Genomic DNA, 26,865 nt, shown 5'->3' with positions numbered 1-26,865 from the left:
AATAACTTCTTAGCAAAGAGCAATTTCTCAAGCAAGAATTTTGCTAGGACAGTCTGAGAGTGGTCTGAGAGAGGAGGGTGAAATTGGAAACAACCTGTTATTCTTATTGGTCTGTCACCAGGCAGGCCAAAACTCCATCCCACCAAAACTTGGCTCAATCAGCTCTTACACTAAAAGGGCATTATCATCCTTTTCACAATTTCACAGTATTATTCCAAGCTCATATACACCTTTCAAACCACTACGTTTTTCTACCAACTTCAGCATCCCAACAAATTTTTGTTGACTTTTCTTTATATATGAAAGGTATTGGTGGTGACAAAGCCTCTAGTTTTATTTCCACCAACCGACCTAGACATGTGTAATACCCTTGTTTGAACCAGGTATTGAGTTTTTTGTTATAATTAATTGGTTATATATTTAAAAGATAATTGAATTGCTCCTAACCTGTAATGTTGTTAATGCATTATGCTTTTGAATAAATATTTATTTAATGTATAAGTGAATAGTTTGTTTTACTTTGAATTGTAAGTTTTGACCAATAAGGTCGCTCGTTAAGTTGTGGCCAATGGGAGTTGACCTGGTTAACGGGAGGCCTGGGGAAAAAAAGAGGGGAAAAAGACGTTGATGAAAAGGATTGACGTTTTTACCTTAGGACGGTTGGTAAATTAATTATAAAAGAAGACGACAGAACTAGAACAAAACCCATACCTACTAGGATATGAAGGGAAATACATGTTTTATTTTATAAGAGTTGTTATAATTTTGTTAAAACTCAGTAAAGACTGAAGCTACCGTCTCGTCGTGGAGGTATTTGTCAGCATTGAGGTTAGCCTAGCATCGTGTGACACTGGGAGATAATTGCTTGGGAAGCTTAACGAGTTCGTGTTGCCATGGGGATATCGGTTACGGCTAAGGAGTACTGTCTGCATGGGTAGCTGTGCTGCCTTGGGGATATCGGTTACTAAGGAGGACTGTCTGCATGGGTAGCTGTGCTGCCATGGGGATATCGGTTACTAAGGAGGACTGTCTGCATGGGTAGCTGTGTTGCCATGGGGATATCGGTTACTAAGGAGGACTGTCTGCATGGGTAGCTGTGCTGCCTTGGACTTTGTGAGGAAACCTGCATGGAATTGCCATACTTCGCTGAGGGAATATCTACCAAGCAGTGAGTAACCACCACGTGAGGTGCTTCAGGATATTTTTGGGTGTCATCATTTTTTGAGCTCCAACGCGCGCCAACGGTTTATTTAAGCGAACTTGAAATAATTTGGACTCATTGGGGTTTATTATTTTCTATTTCTTTTGTTGTGTCTGAAAATGTATTTGTGTTTGAAAATGTTTTAATACACATATGGAACGTTATGTATATTGAGTTGGTGGAGTCATTGATTGTCTCAATTTAATTTAATGCATGGGATGGTCTATCCTGATTCAATAACAAAAACCTATAATCATTTATTCTGAAGTTAATACCCTATTGTCATAACCCTAGATAGTTTACAATAGGAATTCTTATTGGAGATGTCTTTCTCACCTAACATCCCATGCTGCTGAGATACTCTGCATAAGTTAATATTGTGAGAGTCATATTCGAGCCTGGTGAGAGGGTTACACATGATTAAGGTTAGTATGAAATGTAGCCGTAATGCAGTAATTTCCTTGCATAGCCCACCACGTGCACTGTTTTCTTAACCTCAACTGGATGGATCCATAAAGACTTAATATAGGATTAAATATCACTGAATTACAAACATATTGGAATAAAGTAGGCTAATGCAATTGAATTGTCATCAAATTGTAAAAAAATAATTATACATGACATTTACATAAGTATTCAGACCCTTTACTCAAAACTTTGTTGAAGCACCTTTGGCAGCAACTACAGCCTTGAGTCTTCATGAGTATGACTCTACAAGCTTGGCACACCTGTATTTGGAGAGATTCTCCCATTCGTCTCTGTAGATCCTCTCAAGCTCTGTCAGGTTGGATGGGGAGCGTTGCTGCACATCTATTTTCAGGTCTCTCCAGAGATGTTAGATCGGGTTGAAGTCCGGGCTCTGGCTGGGCCACTCAAGGACATTCAGAGAATTGTCCCGAAGCCACTCCTGCGTTGTCTTGGCTGTGTGCTTAGGGTCGTTGTCCTGTTGGAAGGTGAACCTTCGCCCCAGTCTGAGGACCTGAGCGCTTTGCGGCAGGTTTTCATCAGGGATCTCTCTGTACTTTGCTCTGTTCATCTTTGCCTCTATCTTGACTAGTCTCCCAGTCCCTGCTGCTCACTGAAAAACATCTCCACAGCTTTATGCAGCAATCAACATTCTTCACCGTAGGGATGGTGCCAGGTTTACTCCAGATGTGACACTTGGCATTCAGGCCAAAGAGTTCAATCTTGGTTTCATAAGACCAGAGAGTCTTGTTTCTCATGGTCTGAGAGTCTTTAGGTGCCTTTTGGCAAACTCCAAGTCGGCTGTCATGTGCCTTTTACTGAGGAGTGGCTTCCGTCTGGCCACTCTACCATAAAGGCCTGATTGGTGGAGTGCTGCAGAGATGGTTGTCCTTCTGGAAGGTTCTCCATCTCCACAGAGGAAATCTAGAGCTCTGTCAGAGTTACCATTGGGTTCTTGGTCAACTCCTTGTCCAAGGCCCTTCTCCCCTGATTGCTCAGTTTGGCCCAAACATTTAAGAATGATAGAGGCCACTGTGTTCTTGGGGACCTTCAATGCTGCAGAAATGTTTTGGTACCCGTACCCAGACTTGTGACTCTACACAATCCTGTCTTGGAGCTCTATGGACAATTCGTACGACCTCATGGCTTGGTTTTTGCTCTGACATACACAGTCAACAGTGGGACCTTATATAGACGGGTGTGTGCCTTTCCAAATCATGTCCAATCAATTGGATTTACCACAGGTGGACTCCAATCAAGTTGTAGAAACATCTCAAGGGTGATTAATGAGAACAGGATGCCCCTGAGCTCAATTTCGAGTCTCATAGCAAAGGGTCTGAATACTTACGTAAGTAAGGTATTTCTGATTTTAATTTTTAATACATTTGCAAACATTTGTAAAAACATGCTTCGCTTTGTCATTATAGGGTATTGTGTGTAGATTGCTGAGGATTAATTTTTGTTTTAAATCCATTTTAGAATAAGGCTGTAACGTTACAAAATGTGGAAAAAGTCAAGGGGTCTGAATACTTTCCGAAGTCACTGTATGTCTGTATATTTGGTTTATTTTCTGGCTGGGCAAATAAGTGGAGGTGGTAGAGCTCATCTCTTCGTTTTCTCATCTTTCACTAATCAGAAACTTTTAGCATGCAATAATGTAGCCTAAATCAAGTGTAGTCCTATTATTTTGCTTGATCATGTAAATGCAACTCAAAAAGTCAGTGATTCACAAGACTCACATGCTTTTGAAAAATATAGATTGATATTATTTTCTATCGGTGTCATGATGAAGATCCTCTCAATCTAAGGCCCTAGGCTTGCTCTCTAACAAAGTGGAGTGAGGGTAGAAAATACAGTTGAAGTCGGAAGTTTACATACACTTAGGTTGGAGTCATTAAAACTTGTTTTTCAACCACTCCACAGATTTCTTGTTAACAAACTATAATTTTGGCAAGTCGGTTAGGACATCTACTTTGTGCATGACACAAGTAGATTATTTCAGTTATAATTCACTGTATCACATTTCCAGTGGTTCATAAGTTTACATACACTAAGTTGACTGTGCCTTTAAAAAGCTTGGAAAATTCCAGAAAATTATGTCATGGCTTTAGAAGCTTCTGATAGGCTAATTGACATCATTTGAGTCAATTGGAGATGACCTGTGGGTGTATTTGAAGGCCTACCTTCAAACTCAGTGCCTCTTTGCTTGACATCATGGGAAAATCCAAAGAAATCAGCCAAGACCTCATAAAAAATTGTAGACCTCCACAAGTCTGGTTCATCCTTGGGAGCAATTTCCAAATACCAGAAGGTACCACGTTCATCTGTACAAACAATGGTACGCAACTATAAACACCATGGGACCACGCAGCCGTCATATCGCCCATGGAAGGAGACGCGTTAGATTAACGTACTTTGGTGCGCAAAGTGCAAATCAATCCCAGAACAACAGCAAAGGACGTTGTGAAGATGCTGGAGGAGACAGGTACAAAAGTACCTATAGCCACATTCAAACTTGTCCTATATCGACATAACCTGAAAGACCGCTCAGCAAGGAAGAAGCCACTGCTCCAAAAACCGCAATAAAAAAGCCAGACTACGGTTTGCAACTGCACATTGGGACAAAGATCGTACTTTTTGGAAAAATCTCCTCTGGTCTGATGAAACGAAAATAGAACTGTTTGGCCATAATGACCATCGTTATGTTTGGAGGAAAAAGGGGGAGGCTTGCAAGCCAAAGAACACTATCCCAACCGTGAAGCACGGGGGTGGTAGCATCATGTTGTGGGGGTGCTTTGCTGCAGGATGGACTGGTGCACTTCACAAAATAGATGGCATCATGAGAATGAAAATTATGTGGATATATTGAAGCAACATCTCGAGACATCAGTCAGGAAGTTAAAGCTTGGTTGCAAATGGGTCTTCCAAATGGACAATGGCCCCAAGCATACTTCCAAAGTTGTGGCAAAATGGCTTAAGGACAACAAAGTTAAGGTGTTGGAGTGGCCATCACAAAGCCCTGACCTCAATCCTATAGAACATTTGTGGGCAGAACTGAAAAAGCGTGTGTGTGCATCGAGGCCTACAATCCTGACTCAGTTACACCAGCTCTGCCAGGAGTAATGGGCCAAAATTTACCCAACTTATTGTAGGAAGCTTGTGGAAGGCTTCCCGAAACATTTGACCCAAGTTAAATAATTTAAAGGCATTGCTACCAAATACTTATTGAGTGTTTGTAAACATCTGACCCACTGTGAATGTGATGAAAGAAATAAAAGCTGAAATAAACCATTCTCTCTACTATTATTCTGACATTTCACATTCTTCAAATTAAGTGGTGATCCTAACTGACCTAAAACAGGACATTTTTACTAGGATTAAATGTTGGGAATTGTGAAAAACTGAGCTTAAATGTACTTGGCTAAGGTGTATGTAAACTTCCGACTTTAACTGTAGATTAAACATGGATCAAAAAAGCATCGGCTTACCTTAGGTTCTGTTTAAAATATATATATTTTTGTATGACAGCAGTTCCACACGTTGCCGTGATACAAGTTGTGTGGGAAAATTATTATTTTTATTTGATTCTGTTATATTTAATTGTTCTCGTACTACAAAATATACACTGAGTGTACAAAACGTTGCTCTTCTACACGACATAGAGGTTAAAGCTATGATTCCTTATTGATATCACTTTTTAAGTGCACTTCAATCAGTGTAGATGAAGGGGAGGAGACTGGATAAAGATGGCTTTTTAAGTCTTGAGACAATTGAGACATGGATTGTGTGGGTGCTATTCCAAGGGAATGGGCAAGACAAAAGATTTAACCTCTTTGGACTAGGGGGCGGTTTTTAACGTCCGGATGAAACGCGTGCCCAAAGTAAACTGCCTGCTCCTCGGGCCCAGACGCTAGGGTATGCATATAATTGGTAGATTTGGATAGAAAACACTCTAAAGGTTCTAAAACTGTTAAAATAATATCTGTGAGTATAACAGAACTTATTTGGCAGGCGAAACCCCGAGGACAAACCATCCAGGAAAACAAAATTGGAGTTCACTGTGATTTCTATTGGAAACTAGATTTTTGAGGCACCTGATTGCAGTTCCTATGGCTTCCACTAGATGTCAACAGTCTTTAGAAATTGGTTGATGTTTTTCCTTTGAGAAATGAAGAAGTACGGCTGTCAAGCCAAGTGGACTCTTTTGTTTGGGGCGAGCGACCTGGAGCTTGCTCCACTTTGATTGTATCCTCTATTGAACACAGTATATTTGGTCTTAAATTGTATCTATTATTTACCTTTTAGGATACCTAAAGTTGGATTAGGAAAGTTGTTTGAAAATGTTTGGACCAAGTTTACAGGTAACTTATTCGATAATTTGTAGTCATGTTGGGCGTGTTGGAACCAATGTTTTTCTGAATCAAACTCGCCAAATAAATGGACATTTTGGGGATATAAAGAAGCAGTTTATCAAACAAAAGGACCATTTGTGATGTTTCTGGGACATATTGGAGTGCCAACAGAAGAAGATCTTCAAAGGTAAGGCATGAATTATATCTGTCAAGGTTGTGCGATACTGGTAAGAAGTCAGGTGCAGGAGAGCAGAGAGTTGTGATCAGGCGCACATTATTTGGCAGAAGCACAAAAGACAGACGCAACTGCATCAAAAAACCTCCAGCCAATTGCAAAAGTGAATAAGCGCGAAAACACTCACAATAATGCAAATGTATGACAATAAACATACTACAGGTCAAAACACGATACACGGGGAAAAACCAGTCTGGCGCGTAACACTAAACGCGTAACAAAACAATTCCACACAAAGACATGGGGGGAACAGAGGAATATATATATATGCAGTGTGATTAGGGAATGTAAACCAGGTTTGCGGGGAACAAGACAAAAACAAATGGAACAATGAAAAATGGAGCGGTGATGGCTAGAAGGCCGGTGACATCGACCGCCGAACGCCGCCCGAATAAGGAGGGGAACCGACTTCGGCGGAAGTCGTGATAAAATCGTTATTTCTGACTTTTGTGTCGCACCTCCCTGGTTGAAAAATGTTTGTCATGCATTTGTATGCGGGGTGCTGTCCTTACATAATCGCATGGTTTGCTTGCAGTAAAGCCTTTTTGAGATCTGACATGGTGGCTGGATTAACAAGAAGTTAAGCTTTAGTTTTATGTATTACACTTGTGATTTAATGAAAGTGAAATATTTTGAGTAATTTAATTTGAATTTGGCGCTCTGCCATTTCACCGGATTTTGTCAAATCGATCCCGCTAAAGGGATTTGATCCCTAAGAAGTTTGTGCCTTTGAACGGGGTATGGTAGTAGGTGCCACGCTTGTGTCAAGAACTGCAACGCTGAAGAGTATTTCACACTCCACAATTTCCTGTGTGTTTCAAGAATGGTCCACCACCCAAAGGACATCCAGCCAACTTCACACAGTTGTGGGAGGCATTGGAGCCAACATGGGCCAGCACCTCTGTGGAACGTTTTCGACAACTTGCCCCGTTGAATTGAGGCTGTTTTGAGAGCAAAAGAAGGGGGGGGGGTGCAACTCAATATTAGGAAGGTATTCGTGTTCCTACTCAGTGTAAGGTTCTGTATTTACTTTCTTAGTTCTGTTCCGTTCTTGAACGTAGCCCTGTTTCTTTGTGTTCTTGAACGTAGCCCTGTCTTTCATTTTTGTTCATTGATTTCAGTTGTGTTAGCGTAACAGTATAGCTTCCGTCCCTCTCCTCACCCCTACCTGGGCTCGAACCAGGGACCCTCTGCACACAGACAACAGCCACCCTCAAAGCATCGTTACCCATCGTGCCAGAAAAGCCACGGCCCTTGCAGAGCAAGGGGAACAACTACTTCAAGGTCTCAGAGCGAGTGACGTCACCGATTGAAACGCTATTAGCGCGCACCCCGCTAACTAGCTAGCCATTTCACATCGGTTACACTAGATACTCACCTGGTCTCATCAGCTCCTTATTTAGTTCAGTTCATTCTGTTTGTGCCTTTGTGAGGTATTGTTCGTTTTGACTCTACCTAGCTCGTTTGTGAGAACCAGTTATAGCCTTCAGTGTTAATTTTGATTCACCTGCCTGTTTGCCTACCTGTGTATGACCATTGCCTGCCTGTGACCATGATTCCTGCCTTCTGCGAAGGTGAAATAAACATCTGCCACGCTCTGCGTGTGAATCTACACCTTTTTCTCCCTGTGTATTCATTATAGTATGTGTGTTGATTGTGATCTTGTCTGTTTAATGAACAAAAAAAATGAGCTATTGGATTTATTTAACATAATTCATTCACTTGGATGTAACATAATTAAACACAAAATATGCCATTCTATTGTTTTGAAAATACATTTTATTAGTCTTGTTTCTTATTACCTAAATAAATTAATAATCAAGTTATTTTTGATGGTGTATATTCAATGGATTTAATAAATTAGACACCCACCCACATCTGCACACCACTTGTCGCCGGAATGCTCACGGGAGGTATAAAAGGTGTGTGGTAAATTGGGCCTGTTTGAAAGGGTGTCATATAAACATTGCCCAATTAATAGACTAAATACCGTCAATCCTATGGGAAAGCAATAATAGTGTGGAAATATGTAAAACACAGGAAAATCACGTTTTTGACTGCAGTGACCGTTAAGTCCACAATTTGTGTTGCGTTCACGTTGTCAATTTTCATGTGTTTCAATTAACCCAGCAACCACTCTTTCTGCTTTCAGCCCACCGGACATCCCTCTCCCATCTTCTATGTGTTAAGATACAGGATACATAGCAGCAGGTCTTGTGGATAGGTATGTGTTCTGTGAGCCTCTGAAGTCTGTTTAGGAGAATACAGTCAAGGACACATCCCATTGGGCACACCGCATCATTTCAACATGGACATTTGGGTAATATTTGGTTAAGGATCAGTGAGATTTCAACCTTTATTCACCCACTCATGACAGCCAGAAGTTTGTTGAATTCCCAATGCTTCACTATGCTTTTAACTATCTAAACCACATTTCAATAGAAAAACAATGTCAGCTTTTTGGTTTAGTTGTCATCTAAATGTGTTATCACTGCACTTTCAACCATTTTAAAAGCACAAAGTTGAAATGGGAATACAATGTCAGATATGTTGTATTTACACAACTTAATTGAATGTGTTATTACACTGTGATTCATCTAATAGCACAACCAATTGACCTGGATGGCAGTTGAGTTGACATTAAAAGTACATACATTAAAAGTGATCAATGCTGTTAAGTATTCTGCACAGATTATTATAGCAATTGTGAAGATATCCACAGACCTGCGACCTTTGCATTCTATGATTTCATAAGAAAACATTTACAATTACCTCAATGTGGCAATGGATGTGTTACTTATTTTAAGGTTGAGTAAATACTCTTATATTAGTTTGTAAGATAGCTTTAACTTTAGGCTATTTACTGTATTACAAAAGCATTATTGAATTGTGTTTGGTTGACAACGCAGACAAATATCAACATTTAAAGTACATCTTATCATTGGATAGTTTCATCTGAGCCACTGGCTTAAAACCTGTTGAGGATCTTATCCCGATCTTATCCCGGTATTGGGATTCATTGTCATGTGACCATGGCGGGGAATTCAAAACTGCAAGAGTAATCATTTCAAATAATCAAATAATCAACTATTTTCCTCCATTTGAAAGATATATCTCCTAAATCTAACCACGCTGTCCGATTTTCAGAGGCTTTACGGAGAATGCATAAAGTTAGGTTATGTTAGGAGAGTACATTGACAATAGCTGTGTGTAAAGTTTAGCCAATTCAAAGAAGGGCATCAACAGACAGAAAACTAGCTAGAATTATGCACTTACCTTTGACAATCTGCATCAGATGACACTCATAGGACATTAGGTAATATAATACATGCATTTTTAGTTCCATCAAGTTCATATTTATATCCAAAAACAGCATTTACAGTCGCAAATTTTTTTCGGCTCGAATGCTCCCAGTGAATCCAGCATTACAAATCACGGAATTACTATTCGAAAACATTGGTAAATTATAATATTGTCATTCAAAGAATAATATATTATCATCTCGTAATTGCTACCGAATGGCCAGATCTCAAAATAACTTTACTGGGAAATCACATTTTGCAATAAACGTGGTACTATGCTATTAACAATAAGCTAAGCTATAAGCTAAGCTATACAGTTAGCATCTTCTAATATCGATAATAACATTGTAAATATCCCCTTACCTTTGATTATCTCCATCAGAAGGCGCTGCCAGGGATCCCAGGTCCAGAACAAATGTGGTTTCTTTTGACAAAGTTCATAATTTATGTCCAAATAACACCAAATAGTTAGCGTTCAGTAGGCTCCCACAAAACGTGGTGGGTTGTGTAAAGTCACGCCGAAAAGCTAAAAAAAACCTAGTAAATAATCTATTTACGTTTGTTCAAACATGTCAAACGTTGTTTAGCATTAATCTTTTGGTCCATTTTTAACGTGAAACATCAGTAAACATCAGTAATATTTTCACACAACCTATCAAGTGTCTAGAATTAACGATTATGACAAAGACACTCTTCTCAGATTTATGCGCAGGCGCAAAAAATGAAGTGATGACGTGTCAACTTACAAGCATTCTAATTCGGTCTGTATTCATCACAGATGCTTCAAACAACTTTATCCTCTTATGGCTAGGGGGCAGTATTTTCACGGCTGGATAAAAAACGTACCCGATTTAATCTGATTATTAGTCCTGCCCAGAAACTGGAATATGCATATAATTAATAGCTTTGGAGAGAAAACACTCCAAAGTTTCTGAAACTGTTTGAATGGTGTCTGTGAGTATAACAGAACTCCTATGGCAGGCAAAAACCTGAGATGCTTCTGTTCAGGAAGTACCCTGTCTGAACATTTCTTGCCCTTCTTTATTATCTCTATCGTTTACAAAGGATCTCTGCTCTTACGTGACACTTCGCACGTCTCCAATGGAGTCTCATAGCCCGGGAAAAACAGGAATGACGTAATTCAAAGCCCTGGCAGAAACAAAGGAGAGCAAAAGCTAAGTGGTCACTCAATGGACTAAGCCTTAGGCGCGTGACACGCCCCGCCCCCGGCTTTCGTTTTTTTCCTCAGTTTACAGACAGGCAGATTCCCGGTCGGAATATTATCGCTTCTCTACGAGATAAATTGCATAAAAATTGGTTTTAAACAGCGGTTGACATGCTTCGAAGTACGGTAATGGAATATTTAGACATTTTTTGTCATATTTTGCGTCATGCTCGTGGCCGAGATTTAGCGTTGGGATAGTGTCTAGAACTCACGAACAAAACGTCTTGATGGAACATAACGATGGATTATTTGGGACCAAACCTACGTTTGTTATTGAAGTAGAAGTCCTGGCAGTGTATTCTGACGAAGAACAAGCAAGGTAAGAACATTTTTCTTATAGGAAATGTGATTTTGGTGGAGGCTGACCTGGGTGGGTGTCTAAATAGCTAGCCCTGTAATGCCGGGCTATGTACTTAGATTATTGCAAAATGTGCTTCATCCGAAAAGCTATTTTAAAATCGGACATATCGAGTGCATAGAGGAGTTCTGTATCTATAATTCTTTAAATAATTGTTATGCTTTTTGTGAACGTTTATCGTGAGTAATTTAGTAAAATCACCGGAAGTGTTCGGTGGGAATGCTAGTTCTGAACGTCACATGCTAATGTAAAAAGCTGGTTTTTGATATAAATATGAACTTGATTGAACAGACATGCATGTATTGTATAACATAATGTCCTAGGTGTGTCATCTGATGAAGATCATTAAAGGTTAGTGCTGCATTTAGCTATGGTTTGGGTTTATGTGACATGATATGCTAGCTTGAAAAATGGGTGTCTGAATATTTCTGGCTGGGTACTCTGCTGACATATTCTAATGTTTTGCTTTCGCTGTAAAGCCTTTTTGAAATCGGACAGTTTGGTTAGATAAAGGAGAGTCTTGTCTTTAAATAGCTGTAAAATAGTCATATGTTTGAAAAATGGAAGTTTTCGATTTTAGAGGAGTTTGAATTTCGCGCCCGCCCATCATTGGATATTGGAGCAATCGTTCCGCTAGCGGAACGTGTAGATGTAAGAGGTTATAAAGATCGTTGACATCTAGTGGAATCCGTAGGAGTTGCGAACTGAATCCTTTCTCACTATGGTATCTATAAAACAATGACACTAAATAGTACAGTCACAAAATTCACTTTTTTTTAATCTATTTTTCACAGGTTTTTGCCTGCAATATGAGTTTTGTTATACTTACAGACACCATTCAAACTGTTTTAGAAAATTCAGAGTGTTTTCTATCCAAACCTGAACAATAATATGCATATTCTAGCTTCTGAGTTGGTGTAGGAGGCAGTTAAAAATGGGCACATATTTTTTTCCAAAATTCTCAATACTGCCCCCTAGATCAAACAGGTTAACCCTACACTATTCTTTAACTTTTATTTTTGGTTTAGTTGGAGACGTGAATCCAACGTATCATAAGTTTATAGGCTATTTACTGTTTTGCAAAAGTGTAATTGAATTGTGTTTGGTTTTCAACGCAACCAACATTTGAAGGAGATGTATCTTTTGTGCCAATGATATAGTCTGGCTTTAATTCCAGTTTGTCTACAAATTAATAATTGATATGTTGGATTCACATTTTACATTTGAGTCATTTAGCAGATGCTCTTATCCAGATTGATTTACAGGTAAGATAGCTAGGTGGGACAACAACATATGATATTTTCACAGGGATAGTTAGTACACTTTTCCTCAATAAAGTACAGTACCTATCAGCAAAGCTGGAGGGGAGGTCAAGTGAAAGTGTTAGTTCAGGATATATATTTTTATTGGGGGGGGGGTCAAGGTGAGGAGGGGCATTATTTAATCTCTTGCGTATATCCTACCACTGGGGGCGCCACAGCGCATTTTGGAAAAAATTCGTTCCCATTTTCAACGGCCTACTAATCAAACTCAGAAGCTAGGACATGCATATACTTATTTTATATGGATAGAAAACACCCTAAAGTTTCTAAAACTGTTTGAATGGTGTCTGTGAGTATAACAGAACTCGTATGGCAGTCAAAACCCCGAGACCGATTGAACCAGGAAGTGGGATTCTGAATTGTGGACTCGACTTCACAGCCTTCCCTGTAATTCACAACGTGAAAAAATGATAATTGAGCACTTTCCAGTGCATCCACTAGATGTCCCCAGTCTTTACAAAGTGTTTTGAGGCTTCTACTGTCGAAACTCAGTGTAGGAGACGATGTGGCAATTGGTCACAGTAGGAGGGCCATCAGCATTGTGACGTCGGCGGCCGTGTCTGCCCCCACCTTTGGAAACGTTTTGAAACACAATGAAATCGTCCCACTCGAATCTGATTGGCTCTCTTGTTGAAACAGGCCCTGAAGATTAATGTTATACAACGTTTGACATGTTTGAACGAACCTAACGGAGGGAAAAAAGTCATTTTTCGTTAGCCAAGTGCCGCGCACGGATCAACATTTGGTTACAGTCTTAGGACGCGCTAACAACAGCAAGCTAATGGAACATAAAGGATGGACTTTTTCGACTGAAAATACATTTGTCGTGGACCTGGGATTGCTGGAAGTGCTTTCTGATGAAGACAACTAAAGGTGAGGGATTATTGGCAATATTATACAAGATCAGATGTGATGTGCGATTGTTCCAAGATGGCGACGAGCTAGGCTTTCTAGCTCATTTTCTGAGTATCGCATCCCCTTTTATCTCAAAGTGTGATTACCCTGTAAAGTTAATTTAAAATCTGTTATGACGGGTGTTTTCAAGAGATATTCATCTATAAATCTTAGATTGACAATATAAAAAAAAAAATTGTTTTCGAATAGTAATTTATAAAATTGTAGCACTGTTTCCCGGGACGCATTTTATGGGAAAATAGTTAGTCAACGTCAGGTGCCGATGTAAAATGCTGTTTTTATATAGAAATATGACCTTTATTGAACAAAAGATTGCATGCTGTGTGTAACATGATGTCCTAGGTGTGTCATCTGATGAAGTTTGTAAAAGGTTAGTGCTGCATTTAGCTGTTTTTTGGTTATATGTGATGCATGTGCTTGGTCGGAAAATTCATATGATGCTACTTTTACCATGTACTCCTCTAACATAATCTAATATTGTGCTTTTCCTGTAAAACCTTTTTCGGACAAAATCGGACAACGAGGGTCGATTCAAGAGAGGTGTATCTATAAAACGATATGAGACAGTCCTATATTTAAAAAAAATATATTGAATTTCGTTATGCTAATGTCGCTAGGAGTTTTTCGCTGGAAAATGATCCCGCTAACGGGATGAGAGTCTCAAGAGGTTTTAAGATACTCTTTGAAGAGGTAGGTTTTCAGGGGGAAGCTGGTTCCACCATTGGGGTGCCAGGACAGAGAAGAGCTTGGACTGGGCGAAGCTGGAGCTCCCCTCCTGTAGGGGTGGGAGGGCCAAGAGACCAGAGATGGCCAGAACGGAGTACTCGGATTGGAGTGTAGGGTTTGAACATAGCATGACGATAGGGAGGGATGTTCCTCTTTCTGCTCCATAGGCAAGCACCCTGGTTTTGTAGTGGACGTGAGCTTCGACTGGAAGCTAGTGGAGTGTTCGGAGGAGTGGGGTGACATGGGAGAACTTTGGAAGGTTGAAAACCAGGGGGGCTGCAGCGTTCTGGATAAGTTGCAGGAGTTTGATGGCACAAGCGGGGAGCCCAGAGAACACTGAGTTTCAGTAGTCCAGACGGGAGATGACTAGTACCTGGATTAGGACCTGCACCACTTCCTGTGTGAGGTAGAGTTGTTCACTACGGATGTTGTAGAGCATGAACCTGTAGGAGTGAGTCACTGCTTTTATGTTTGCAGAGAACTACAGGGTGTTGTTCAGGGTTTGGCCAACGTACTTTGCACTCTGGGAGGGCGACACTGTGAAGTTGTCAACCGTGATGAAGAATTATTTGAGCGAGCAGGCCTTCCCAGGAAGAAGAGCAGCTCCATCTTGTCGATGTTGAGCTTGAGGTGGTGGGCCGACATCCAAGCTGAGATATCTGCTAGGCACACAGAGATGCGAGTCGCCACCTGGCGTGTCAAAAGGGGGGAAGAAGAAAAGTATAGTAGTTGAGTGTCATCCGTATAGCAATGATAGGGGAGACCATGTCAGGATATGATGGATCTGAGTTACTTGGTGTATAGAGAGAAGAGGGCCTAGAATCGAGCCCTGGGGGACACCAGTAGTGAGAGTATGTGGTGCAGACACAGATCCTCTCCACGTCACCTGGTAGAAGCGGCCTGCCAGATAGGATGCAATCCAAGAGTGTGCAAAGCCTGAGACGCCCCAGCCCTGAGAGGGTGGAGAGGAGGATGGTGCACGGTGTCAAAAGCAACGGATAGATCTAGGAGGATGAGAACAGAGGAGAGATAGTCAGCTTTGTTGAGTGGATTCAATAGGCTGAGTTAATGAGGAGCGGATGTCTTCAACCTTCTTCTCTTTGACACAGTGGTCGACAGAGACGGCGGATGGAGGGGGGTGGAGGATTAAGGAGGGAGGAGAAGGTGGAAAAGAGTTCCCTAGGTTTAGAGAGGCGGAAGCTTGATCATTTGAGTGATAGAAAGTGGCTTTAGCAGCGGATACAGAGGAAGAGAAGGTAGAGAGGAGGTAGTGAAAGGATAATAGGTCCTCTGGAAGTTAAGTTTCCTTCCATTTTCACTCAGCTCAGCCCTGTTCTGTAAGCTCACAATGAGGCACTCAGCCACGAAGGAGGAGGCGAGGGCCGAGCTGGCCGGGAGGAAAGGGGACAGTGTGAGTCAAAGGATGCGGAAAGGGAGGAGAGTAGGGTCAAAGGGAAAGATGATAGGATAGAAGAGGAGAGAGTAGTGGGAGAGAGAGCGAAGACTGCGGCGGCACATGACTAATCACGCTTCATCTCAACCAAGAATCCAAGTAAAGAATAAGACTAAGTCAAATCAAACTTTATTTAAAGTGCATTTATTAAAGTTTAATTTGACTTAATTTAGACCCAAATCCAACATATTAATTATGGATTTGAACACAAACTTGAATTAAAACCAGACTAAGTCAGTGGCACAGATGGAACTATCCAAGCAGAGGATCTCCTTCAAATGTTGAGATTTAGTTGTGTTGACAATCAAACACAATTCAATATCCAGTTTGTCTGCAAATGTATAATTGATATGTTGGATTCATGTCTCTGTCTCAACCAAAAAAGTTAAAGAATAGGACAAAATCTAATCTAATCAAACTTTAAATAAAGTTTGTTTTTTTTGTTCTATTCTTTAACTGAGATTTTTGATTGAGATGGAGACATGAATCCAACATATTAATGATTAACTTGAAGATTACATTTGAAATCAACCAAAGCTTGAAACCCTAAGCCTATATGTATTGTCTATTTTTTGTTGAATTGAAATAATAGCTGTTAATGACTTTGCAAATGTTGTATAGGCCTGTCACAGGATCCAACGAAAGTGGCGCCCCTCCTCGGTCGGGCGGCGCTCGGCGGTCGTCGTCGCCGGTCTACTAGCTGCCACCGATCGTTGTTTCTGTGTCTTTTGGTTTTGTCTGTCTATCCCGCACCTGTTTTGTGTCTGTCATTAGTGGGGCCTTATTTAGTGTGTGTTTTCAGTTGGGGTTTTGTGCGGGATTGTTTATTGTCCACTCAGGACGGTGGGCCGTGATTTATACATTTTTACTGACAGTTTTCGTCTGAAGATTTACCGGGCTGCATCCCTTGCCTTTTCTGCCGTGTGAATATATTTTTTTCGTGTTTATGGGAATGTGTTTTTCCCAGGCAGACTGTATGTAGCGCCCTGTGCCTCGCGGCTTTTTGTGTGTGTCAATTTATTAAAAGACAGTCACCTCCAGCACCTGTCTCCTGCATCTGATTCCGCCTCTACACCAGTCCAAGTCAACTGTGACAAGGCCTAAATAGTATCATTGACAATTGTATATTATTTGATTTAACCTTCATTTAACTAGGCAAGTCAGTTAAGAACACATTCTTATTTACAATGACGGACTACCAAAGGTAAAGGCCTCCTGTGGGGACAGGGGCTGGGATACAAAAATAAAAAATGTAATTAAAATATAGAACAAAGCACATCACTACAAGAGAGACATCACAACACTACATAAAGAGAGTGTAACGTTTGTCGTCGTGAGACGAGGAAGCGGACCAAAACGCAGCTGGGAGCGAATACATGTTTATTTAACACACTAGAATTAAACATGTACACAAATCAAGGAAAAACTGTCGATACGTTACTTGCTCAAACAAAAGAGACAACAACCCACAAACATCGTGGGGGAAAAGGAACTTAAATGTGATTCCCAATCAGACTTCACAAGCGACAGCTGTCTGATTGGGAAATCACCCCCGAGCCCAACATAGAAATAAAACACAAAGAAAGGCTATAACCAAAACATAGAAAATAAAGCATAGAAATGCCACACCCTGACCAAAATAGCAGAGTTCACCTGGTCAGGGCGTGACAGTACCCCCCCTCCAACGGTGCGTACTCCCGGCGCACCAACCTAAAGTCTATTAGGGGGGGGACCCGGGTGGGCGCCTCACCCTCGGTGGAGGCTCTGGCCCCGGGCGTGTTTCTCCCCCTGCCTCCACCCTAGCCCTACCCCTCTGGCCCGGACTGGACCACTGTGGAGCGGCATGCTCAGGCTCCGGAGCGGAGCCGTCGACCGGAACAGGATTGGGCACCGGTGGACCAGACACGGGCCGTGCCGGACTGTGGACACGCACCGTGGGCTTGGTGCGGGGAACAGGAACGGGCCGGACAGGACTGTGGACACGCACCGTGGGCTTGGTGCGGGGAACAGGGACGGGCCGGACAGGACTGTGGACACGCACCACTGACTTGGTGCGGGGAACAGGGACGGGCCGGACAGGACTGTGGACACGCACCGTGGGCTTGGTGCGGGGAACAGGGATGGGCCGGACAGGACTGGGGACACGCACCACTAACCTGGTGCGGGGAGCAGGGACGGGCCGGACAGGACTGGGGACAAGCACCACTAACCTGGTGCGGGGAGCAGGGACGGGCCGGACAGGACTGGGGACACGCACCACTAACCTGGTGCGGGGAGCAGGGACGGGCCGGACAGGACTGGGGACACGCACCACTGACTTGGTGCGGGGAGCAGGGACGGGCCGGACAGGACTGGGGACACGCACCACTAACCTGGTGCGGGGAGCAGGGACGGGCCGGACAGGACTGGGGACACGCACCACTAACCTGGTGCGGGGAGCAGGGACGGGCCGGACAGGACTGGGGACACGCACCACTAACCTGGTGCGGGGAGCAGGGACGGGCCGGACAGGACTGGGGACACGCACCACTAACCTGGTGCGGGGAGCAGGGACGGGCCGGACAGGACTGGGGACACGTACTGGTGACCTGAAGCGTGGAGCCGGTTTAGCCACTCGTCCTGGCTGGATGCCCATCCTAGCACGGCATGTGCTGGGCATGTCCACCGGACGCACCGGGCTGTGCGGGCGCACTGGCGACACAGCGCGCAACTCTGCATACCATGGCTTGGTGCGGGGAGCAGGGACGGGCCGGGCAGGACTGTGGACACGCACCGTGGGCTTGGTGCGGGGAACAGGAACGGGCCAGACAGGACTGTGAACACACACTGGTGAACTGAAGCGTGGAGCCGGTTTAGCCACTCGTCCTGGCTGGATGCCCATCCTAGCACGGCATGTGCTGGGCATGTCCACCGGACGCACCGGGCTGTGCGGGCGCACTGGCGACACAGCGCGCAACTCCGCATACCATGGCTCCTCCTCCAGATCTTCCCTCTGCAGGTCCTCAATCAAACGCCTCATCTCCTTCTCTTCCTCCGCCGTCATCCCCCACGAGAGCAGTGGTCTGGGCTCTTCCTCTGCCCTTCCGGACCACCCCATTAGCCCCCCCAAAAAAATTTCTTGGGGCTGTTTTCCGGGCCTCCTCGACCGCCGCCTGCGACTCCGTCTACCGGCTGGCTTTTCCTCCTCGACCTGGGAGTCCGTCCGCCAGGGTCCTTTCCCCGACATGATCTCCTCCCAGGTCCAGAACTCCTTTCCCTCGCGAACCCATCTCTCGCGCTCCTTTTCCTCCCGCTGCTTGGTCCTGGTTCGGTGGGTTGTTCTGTAACGTTTGTCGTCGTGAGACGAGGAAGCGGACCAAAACGCAGCTGGGAGCGAATACATGTTTATTTAACACACTAGAATTAAACATGTACACAAAATCAAGGAAAAACTGTCGATACGTTACTTGCTCAAACAAAAGAGACAACAACCCACAAACATCGTGGGGGAAAAGGAACTTAAATGTGATTCCCAATCAGACTTCACAAGCGACAGCTGTCTGATTGGGAAATCACCCCCAGCCCAACATAGAAATAAAACACAAAGAAAGGCTATAACCAAAACATAGAAAATAAAGCATAGAAATGCCACACCCTGACCAAAATAGCAGAGTTCACCTGGTCAGGGCGTGACAGAGAGACTTAAGACAAGATAGCATGGCAACAACACATGAAAACACAGCATGGTAGTAACACAACATGACAACATGGTAGCAACACAACATGGCAGCAGCACAAAACATGATAAAAAGATTATTGGGCACAGACAACAGCACAAGGGCAAGAAGGTAGAGACAATACATCACGCGAAGCAGCCACAAGTGTCAGTAGATATAAGATATTACTTTTTATAAGATATGACTTTTAAAGTATGGTTATATTTAATTTGTTCTTTTAAACCTACCGTTTGGAATGACTTCGATAGCAACGGCGAAAATGTTATTAAAAGATCTCTCAATAATCATTCTCACGGTAGCACATTGGTAGTAGCCAGTGACAAATCTAAAACTAAGCAGGGCTGGGTTTGTTTAAAACCCTGGATGCAAGACCAAATTAATAGTTGTAGATCATCGCTCCAATAGATGGTGCTGCCCAGCCTATTGTTTATTTTTTCTGATAGTGGATATAACATTGAAGATCTGACAATGTTTTAAAGGTACAAATTCAACATATTTTTTACAAGGTTTGTTTGTGTTGAAATAGGTTATAACGATGACAGAATTTTCACCCTCAAAACAACTGTTGATTACTTTTTCAAATTCAATATATTTTCTATGTAGATCCCACGTCACAATATAGTTGACAAATTGTAATGAGTGCGCTGAGAGTGCGCTGAGAGTCGGGAAGCAAGTTCAGGGAGTGAGTGTTTTAAAACCTGTTAAGGTATAGGGGGCAGTATTTTCACGGCCGGATGAAAAACGTACCCAAATTAAACTGCCTACTACTCGGGCCCAGAAACTAGAATATGCATATTATTAGTAGATTTGGATAGAAAACACTCTGAAGTTTCTAAAAGTGTTTGAATGATGTCTGAATGATGTCTGTGAGTATAACAGAACTCATATGGCAGGCAAAAACCAGAGAAACATCCAACCAGGAAGTGGTAAATCTGGGAATTGTAGTTCTTCTTTTGAATCCTTATCGAAACTACAGTATCTGTGGGGTCGTTGCACTTCATAAGGCTTCCATTGGCTGTCAACAGCCTTCAGAAAGTTTTTTCATCCTTCTCCTGTTACTGGGCAGAAAATAGTAGCTCAGTCAATGAGTGGACTGCCTGAGGACAAAGGGCTTAGTGAAGCGCGAGCCTGCGAGCGCGCTGTCCTTCTTTTTCTCCTGGAATGAATACGCTATTGTCCGGTTGGAATATTATCACATTTTTAGGTTAAAAATACTCTAAAGATTGATTGTAAACAACGTTTGACATGTTTCTACGAACGGTAATGGAACTATTTGACTTTTCGTCTCTGGTACCGCGCGTTATGCCTTTGGATAGTGATCTGAACACACAAACAAAACGGAGGTATTTGGACATAAATGTAGATTATTTCGAACAAAAAGAACATTTCTTGTGGAAGTAGAAGTCCTGGGAGTGCATTCTGATGAAGATCAGCAAAGGTAAGAGAATATTTATAATACTAATTCTGAGTTTAGTTGACTCCAGAACTTGGCGGATGTCTGTATAGCTTGCTTAGATGGCGAGGTATGTACTCAGAATATTGAAAAATGTGCTTTCTCCGTAAAGCTATTTTAAAATCTGACACAGCGGTTGCATCAAGGAGTAGTGTATCTATAATTGTTTAAACCTGTTGGGGATAGGGGGCAGTATTTGCACGGCCGGATAAAAAACGTACCCGATTTAATCTGGTTATTACTACTGCCCAGAAACTAGAATATGCATATAATCATTGGCTTTTGGATAGAAAACACCCTAAAGTTTCTAAAACTGTTTGAATGGTGTCTGTGAGTATAACAGAACTCATATGGCAGGCAAAAACCTGAGAAGATTCCTTACAGGAAGTGGCCTGTCTGACCATTTCTTGGGCTTCTACATTTCTCTTTATTGAAAACTGAGGATCTCTGCTGTAACGTGACACTTCTTACGGCTCCCATAGGCTCTCAGAAGGCGGCAAAAAGCTGAATGATGTCTTTGCAGCCCCTGGCTGAAAAACATTAGCGCATTTGGTAAGTGGTCGATCAGAGGACAATGAGACTGAGGCGCGTGCACGATGGTGCACGAGGCGACACCATGTTTTTATTTTCTCTGTCTTTGAACGTAAACAGGGTTTCCCAGTCGGAATATTATCGCTTTTTTACGAGAAAAATGGCATAAAAATTGATTTTAAACAGCGGTTGACATGCTTCGAAGTACGGTAATGGAATATTTAGAATTTTTTTGTCACGAAACGCGTCGGGCGCGTCACCCTTCGTCACCCTTCGGATAGTGTCTTGAACGCACGAACAAAACAGAGGATATTTGAACATAACTATGGATTATTTTGAACCAAACCAACATTTGTTATTGAAGTAGAAGTCCTGGGAGTGCATTCTGACGAAGAACAGCAAAGGTAATCCAATTTTTCTTATAGTAAATCTGACTTTGGTGAGGGCTAAACTTGGTGGGTGTCTAAATAGCTAGCCCGTGATGGCTGGGCTATCTACTCAGAATATTGCAAAATGTGCTTTCACCGAAAAGCTATTTTAAAATCGGACATAGCGATTGCATAAAGGAGTTCTGTATCTAATATTCTTAAAATAATTGTTATGTTTTTTGTGAACGTTTATCGTGAGTAATTTAGTAAATTCACCGGAAGTTTGCGGTGGGTATGCTAGTTCTGAATGTCACATGCTAATGTAAAAAGCTGGTTTTTGATATAAATATGAACTTGATTGTACAAAACATGCATGTATTGTATAACATAATGTCCTAGGATTGTCATCTGATGAAGATCATCAAAGGTTAGTGCTGCATTTAGCTGGTGTTTGGGTTTATGTGACATTATATGCTAGCTTGAAAAATGGGTGTCTGATTATTTCTGGCTGTGTACTCTGCTGACATAATCTAATGTTTTGCTTTCGTTGTAAAGCCTTTTTGAAATCGGACAGTGTGGTTAGATTAACGAGAGTCTTGTCTTTAGAATGGTGTAAAATAGTCATATGTTTTAGAAATTTAAGTAATAGCATTTCTAAGGTATTTGAATAACGCGCCACGGGATTCCACTAGCTGTTGAGTAGGTGGGACGATTTCGTCCCACCTACCCTAGAGAGGTTAAATAATTGTTATATATTTTTTCAACGTTTATGATGAGTATTTTTGTAAATTGATGTGCTCATTCACCGTGGGTTTTGGTGGGAATACATTTTCTGAACATCACGCGCCAATGTAAAATGCTGTTCCGCAGTCCTCAACATTAATAAATGAAACAATAAACACGTAACACAAACAACGCACCAACATGAACAGAGTCAATAACACCTGAGGAAAGAACCAAGGGGAGAGACAGATGGAGGGATGATAATCAAGGGGGTGCCAGGTGAGGGTCTTGAGGCGCTGGTGCGCTTGACGATGGTGACAGGTGTGCGGGATAATCAGCAGCCTGATGACCTAGAGGCCGGAGAGGGAGTATACATGACAGTACCCCCTCCCCAACGCGCGGCTCCAGCCGCAGGACGCTGACAAAGGGGATGAACCCGGGGATCAGGAGCGGACCGGTCACCCCTGCTGAAGCACGGGAACCTGTCACGCCGGCTGAGGCGTGGAAACTTGTCCAGCCGGCTGGGGTGCGTGAACCTGACAGACCGGCTGAGGCAGGGGGGCCTTGCGATCCGGCGGAGGCATGAAAGCCCGACGAGCCGGCTGAGGCAAGGGAGCCTGGAGATCCAGCTGAGGCATGAAACCCCGACGAGCCGGCTGAGGCAGGGGAGCCTGGCGATTCGGCTGAGGCATAAGAGCCTGATGAGCTGGCGGAGGCATGAGAGCCTGACGAGCCGGCGGAGGCAGGGGAGCCTGGCAATCTGGCTGAGGCATGAGAGCCTGTAGCAGCTCCTGGACCTGACGTCATTCACACTGACACAAAAAAAACTGAAAAAAATCACTTCCTGATGCTTCCCTTAGGTGAGGTGTTATTCTCTAACGAGTGCACTGAGAGTCGGGAAGCAAGTTCAGGAAGTGAGTGTTTTAATAATAAATGAAACAATGAACACGTAACACATCGACATGAAACAGAGTCAATAACACCTGAGGAAAGAGCCAAGGGGAGTGACAGATGGAGGGATGATAATCAAAGGGGCGATGGAGTCCAGGTGAGGGTCATGAAGCGCTGGTGTGCTTGACGATGGTGACAGGTGTGCAGGATAATCAGCAGCCTGATGACCTAGAGGCCGGAGAGGTATACGTGACACAAATTATGGTGAAACAATGTTGATTCAACCACTTTGTGCCCAGTGGGAGAGGATATCCACACTGCACTGTCCTCGCTAACATCAGTAACAATATATCTACTGAATAGCCCTATGTGTCTTTACATCACGCGAACAAAACTGCCCCATCCTTCTGAAATCTTTAACTTCTGACTTGTTTAAAACTAAGAATAACAGATTTTTAAGGTAAGAATGGAATCAGTGCATAATACATATAATCAACAATTATATTAATGATTAATATGGCAACAAAAGGCTTAAAATACCTCCAGAAACAAGGGATTCAATTTGACCAACTACAGAAGAAAGTGGATGGGACCAGGTAGACTGGCCATGTTAATGTGTACCGTATGTAACTGTTTATCAGAACTATACACAGCTCAATTACAGTACAATTCGCATAATCCAAACGTAAGGATTAAATAGTTTATACATTTTATCTGGATTTAACCTAAGCACATGAGAGTAAACCAAACCTCCATGGTTAGACAGACTGATATCAGCATGGAATAAAGGGATGGATTGGGAGGAGAAAACAATAGACAAAAAAATGCATACAGTTTCAAATATAGAACTCACAGATAGCAGCAGCTATTTACTTTAGATCCAAATCTTATTTGGTTGCAGTGCCGACAATAAGGAAAATGTTAAGAATTATTTTGAAAACTGCAGGCTCAACCCTCACAAGAATGCATGCTCACATACACAGGAGCACGCACACGCACACACACACGCACACGCACACTAACAGTACATCTCCTTGAAGTGATGCACAATCAAGAGCATCCTGTCGGGCTGTATCACCGCCTGGTATGGCAACTGCTCCTCCCACAACCGCAAGGCTCTCCAGAGGGTGGTGCGGTCTGCACAACGCATCACCGGGGGCAAACTACCTGCCCTCCAGGACACCTACAGCACCCGATGTCACAGGAAGGCCAAAAAGATCATCAAGGACATCAACCACCATCATCCAGAAGGCGAGGTCAGTACAGGTGCATCAAAGCTGGGACCGAGAGACTGAAAAACAGCTTCTATCGCAAGGCCATCAGACTGTTGAACAGCCATCACTAACATTGAGTGGCTGCTGCCAACATACTGACTCAAATCTCTAGCCACTTTAATAATTAAAAATGGGATGTAATAAATGTATCACTAGTCACTATAAACAATGCCACTTTATATAATGTTTACATACCCTATATTACTCATGTCATATGTATATACTGTACTCTATTCCATCTACTGCATCTTGCCTATGCCGTTCGGCCATCACTCATTTATATATTTATATGTACATATTCTTATTCATTCCTTTACACTTATGTGTATAAGGTAGTTGTTGTGAAATTGTTAGGTTATATTACTTGTTAGATATTACTGCATGGTCGGAACTAGAAGCACAAGCATTTCGCTACACTCGCATTAACATCTGCTAAACATGTGTATGTGACCAATAAAAATGGATTTGATTTGAAGTGATAATTGCCAGAGGCCTATTGGTTCCTGAAATGTTAAGTAGGGCTCTCTTACCTACAGTCTACAGAGGGACAACATTATTTCTCAGGAAGTAAAAAAGCTGTAGTTAACGGTTGACAAATGTGGGTTCCTCTCCCACAGTGTGTGGGATGACCTAAAATAGAATCCCTGGGTGCCACCAACCAGGCAGGCAAATCACACTCAAGTACTGTACATACCACACCACAGCACAGTCAGGAATCAATGTTTGAATAATAGGACTCAGCGAGAAACTGAGAGAAATGAATACCCTACTCCCTCTACTTCTGCACATCTCTCCTTCCCCATCCTCCCTGTAGGTATTGTGCCATATTGATATGTATTACAGGGAGAGAAGCATGATAAGGTAATATGACAGGAGGGGAGGCACAGTGGGATGGGAGTGGATGCAATAACAGGAGAGTGATCGTGAGAGTGACGGTTAGTCTACACCTGTTTTTTACAAAGCACGTGACAAATACATTTTATTTGAGTGTAATGCAAGTACAAAGCCAACTGTCACCAGTTCCATTGTTAAGACTGGGAGAATGGATCCAGCAGGGAGAGCAGATCCTCTGTATCCTGCTGATGATTCACTACCTGACTTTAAGCTCTGCTTTAAAATTATACTTACACCATTTCGCTTGAATCTTTAATCTGTGTGTGTGTGTGTGTGTGTGTGTGTGTGTGTGTGTGTGTGTGTGTGTGTGTGTGTGTGTGTGTGTGTGTGTGTGTGTGTGTGTGTGTGTGAGAAAGAGAGAGAGGGAGAGGAGAGTCTGTTGCTATGCATTTTTACACGTCCCTGCCTCCCACCAGCCTCTTCACATAAACCATCAGTGAGCTGAGCTGAGTGCTCATAATGTAATGCTTCACCGCTAAGGGCTCTGAGGATTAATAAACTGTATATATGGCACCAGTGGTCATGGACATTCTCAAAGCACTATCTCTCTATATACTGTACAGAGGAAAGGGCTTTATCCCCGTTTAGAATGTTAGCGGTGTTAAAGTTTTCTAAACCTTCCAAACGCCACTATTCTAGATAATCTGGAGAACCCTGGCAGTTATGCAAGACAATGAGGCTGTATTCTGACAGTACGTTGTTGAGAAAGTGACTGGACAGTCATTTTCACACGCAAAGAAACCTCTTCACTAAATCGAAAAATAACATCCCACCTCTACCTTTGAGACTTTCAGCAATCAGATTCTTTTTCGCTTCTATATAACTGTGAATGTTCTCAGAAGTAGCAAGAAGTCCTAAATTCTCCTCTCCTGTTTGAGTGATAACATTTTGGATTGAACCAACCTGTTCTGGCGTCTTATTCTGTACGTAAATCTGTTACACTCCGTTTAGTATGATACGTTACGAATTACAATTCGTAACATATGTTATCAATTTGCAAAACATACAATATGTAATGAATTTTCTAAATGTACAAAATGCCACATATTTTCAAAATGTATGATATGTTACAAATTCTAGTTGGATAAATTCTAGTTGGTGGCTAGGTGGATAACATTAGCTAGCTGGCTAACGTTAGCTAGACTAGGGATTAGGGTTAGGGGGTAGGGTTAAGGTTAGGGTTAAGTTTAGGTGTTAGGTTAAAGGGTTAAGTTTAGGGTTAGGGTTATGGGAAGGGTTAGCTAACAAGTAGTTGCAAAGTAAATAAAAGTAGTAAGTAGTTGAAAAGTTGCTAATTAACTCAAATGTTAAAGTTGTCCGTGATGACATTTGAACTCGCAACCTTTGGGTTGCTAGACATTTGTGTTATACACCCACCCACCCAACTTTCATTTTTGCCTTAAGTAGCTATCTGTCTTATGTAACCATAACCAACGTAACATATCATACTCATTTCAGTGT

At 42.5% G+C, this 26,865-nt stretch overlaps 1 protein-coding gene across 3 annotated transcripts in view; it reads right to left on the bottom strand.

The window, feature by feature from the left end:
* LOC115166330 (prickle-like protein 2) overlaps positions 1–26,865 on the bottom strand; it is a 94,436-nt gene that overhangs the window by 42,174 nt on the left and 25,397 nt on the right. The window contains exon 1 of one of the 3 annotated variants that reach the window (XM_029720238.1): positions 3,850–3,875. The exons of the other annotated variants lie outside the window; for them this stretch is intronic. The gene's annotated coding sequence lies outside the window, so the exon portion shown is untranslated. Of the gene's footprint in view, positions 1–3,849; positions 3,876–26,865 lie in introns of those variants that run through there. 3 annotated transcript variants of the gene reach the window in all.

Source organism: Salmo trutta, chromosome 28, assembly GCF_901001165.1.
Source record: "Salmo trutta chromosome 28, fSalTru1.1, whole genome shotgun sequence".
In the NCBI taxonomy this organism is placed as follows: domain Eukaryota; kingdom Metazoa; phylum Chordata; class Actinopteri; order Salmoniformes; family Salmonidae; genus Salmo; species Salmo trutta.
The sequence above is the reverse complement of the archived record's forward strand: the minus strand, read 5'-3'. Positions and strand labels throughout refer to the sequence as shown.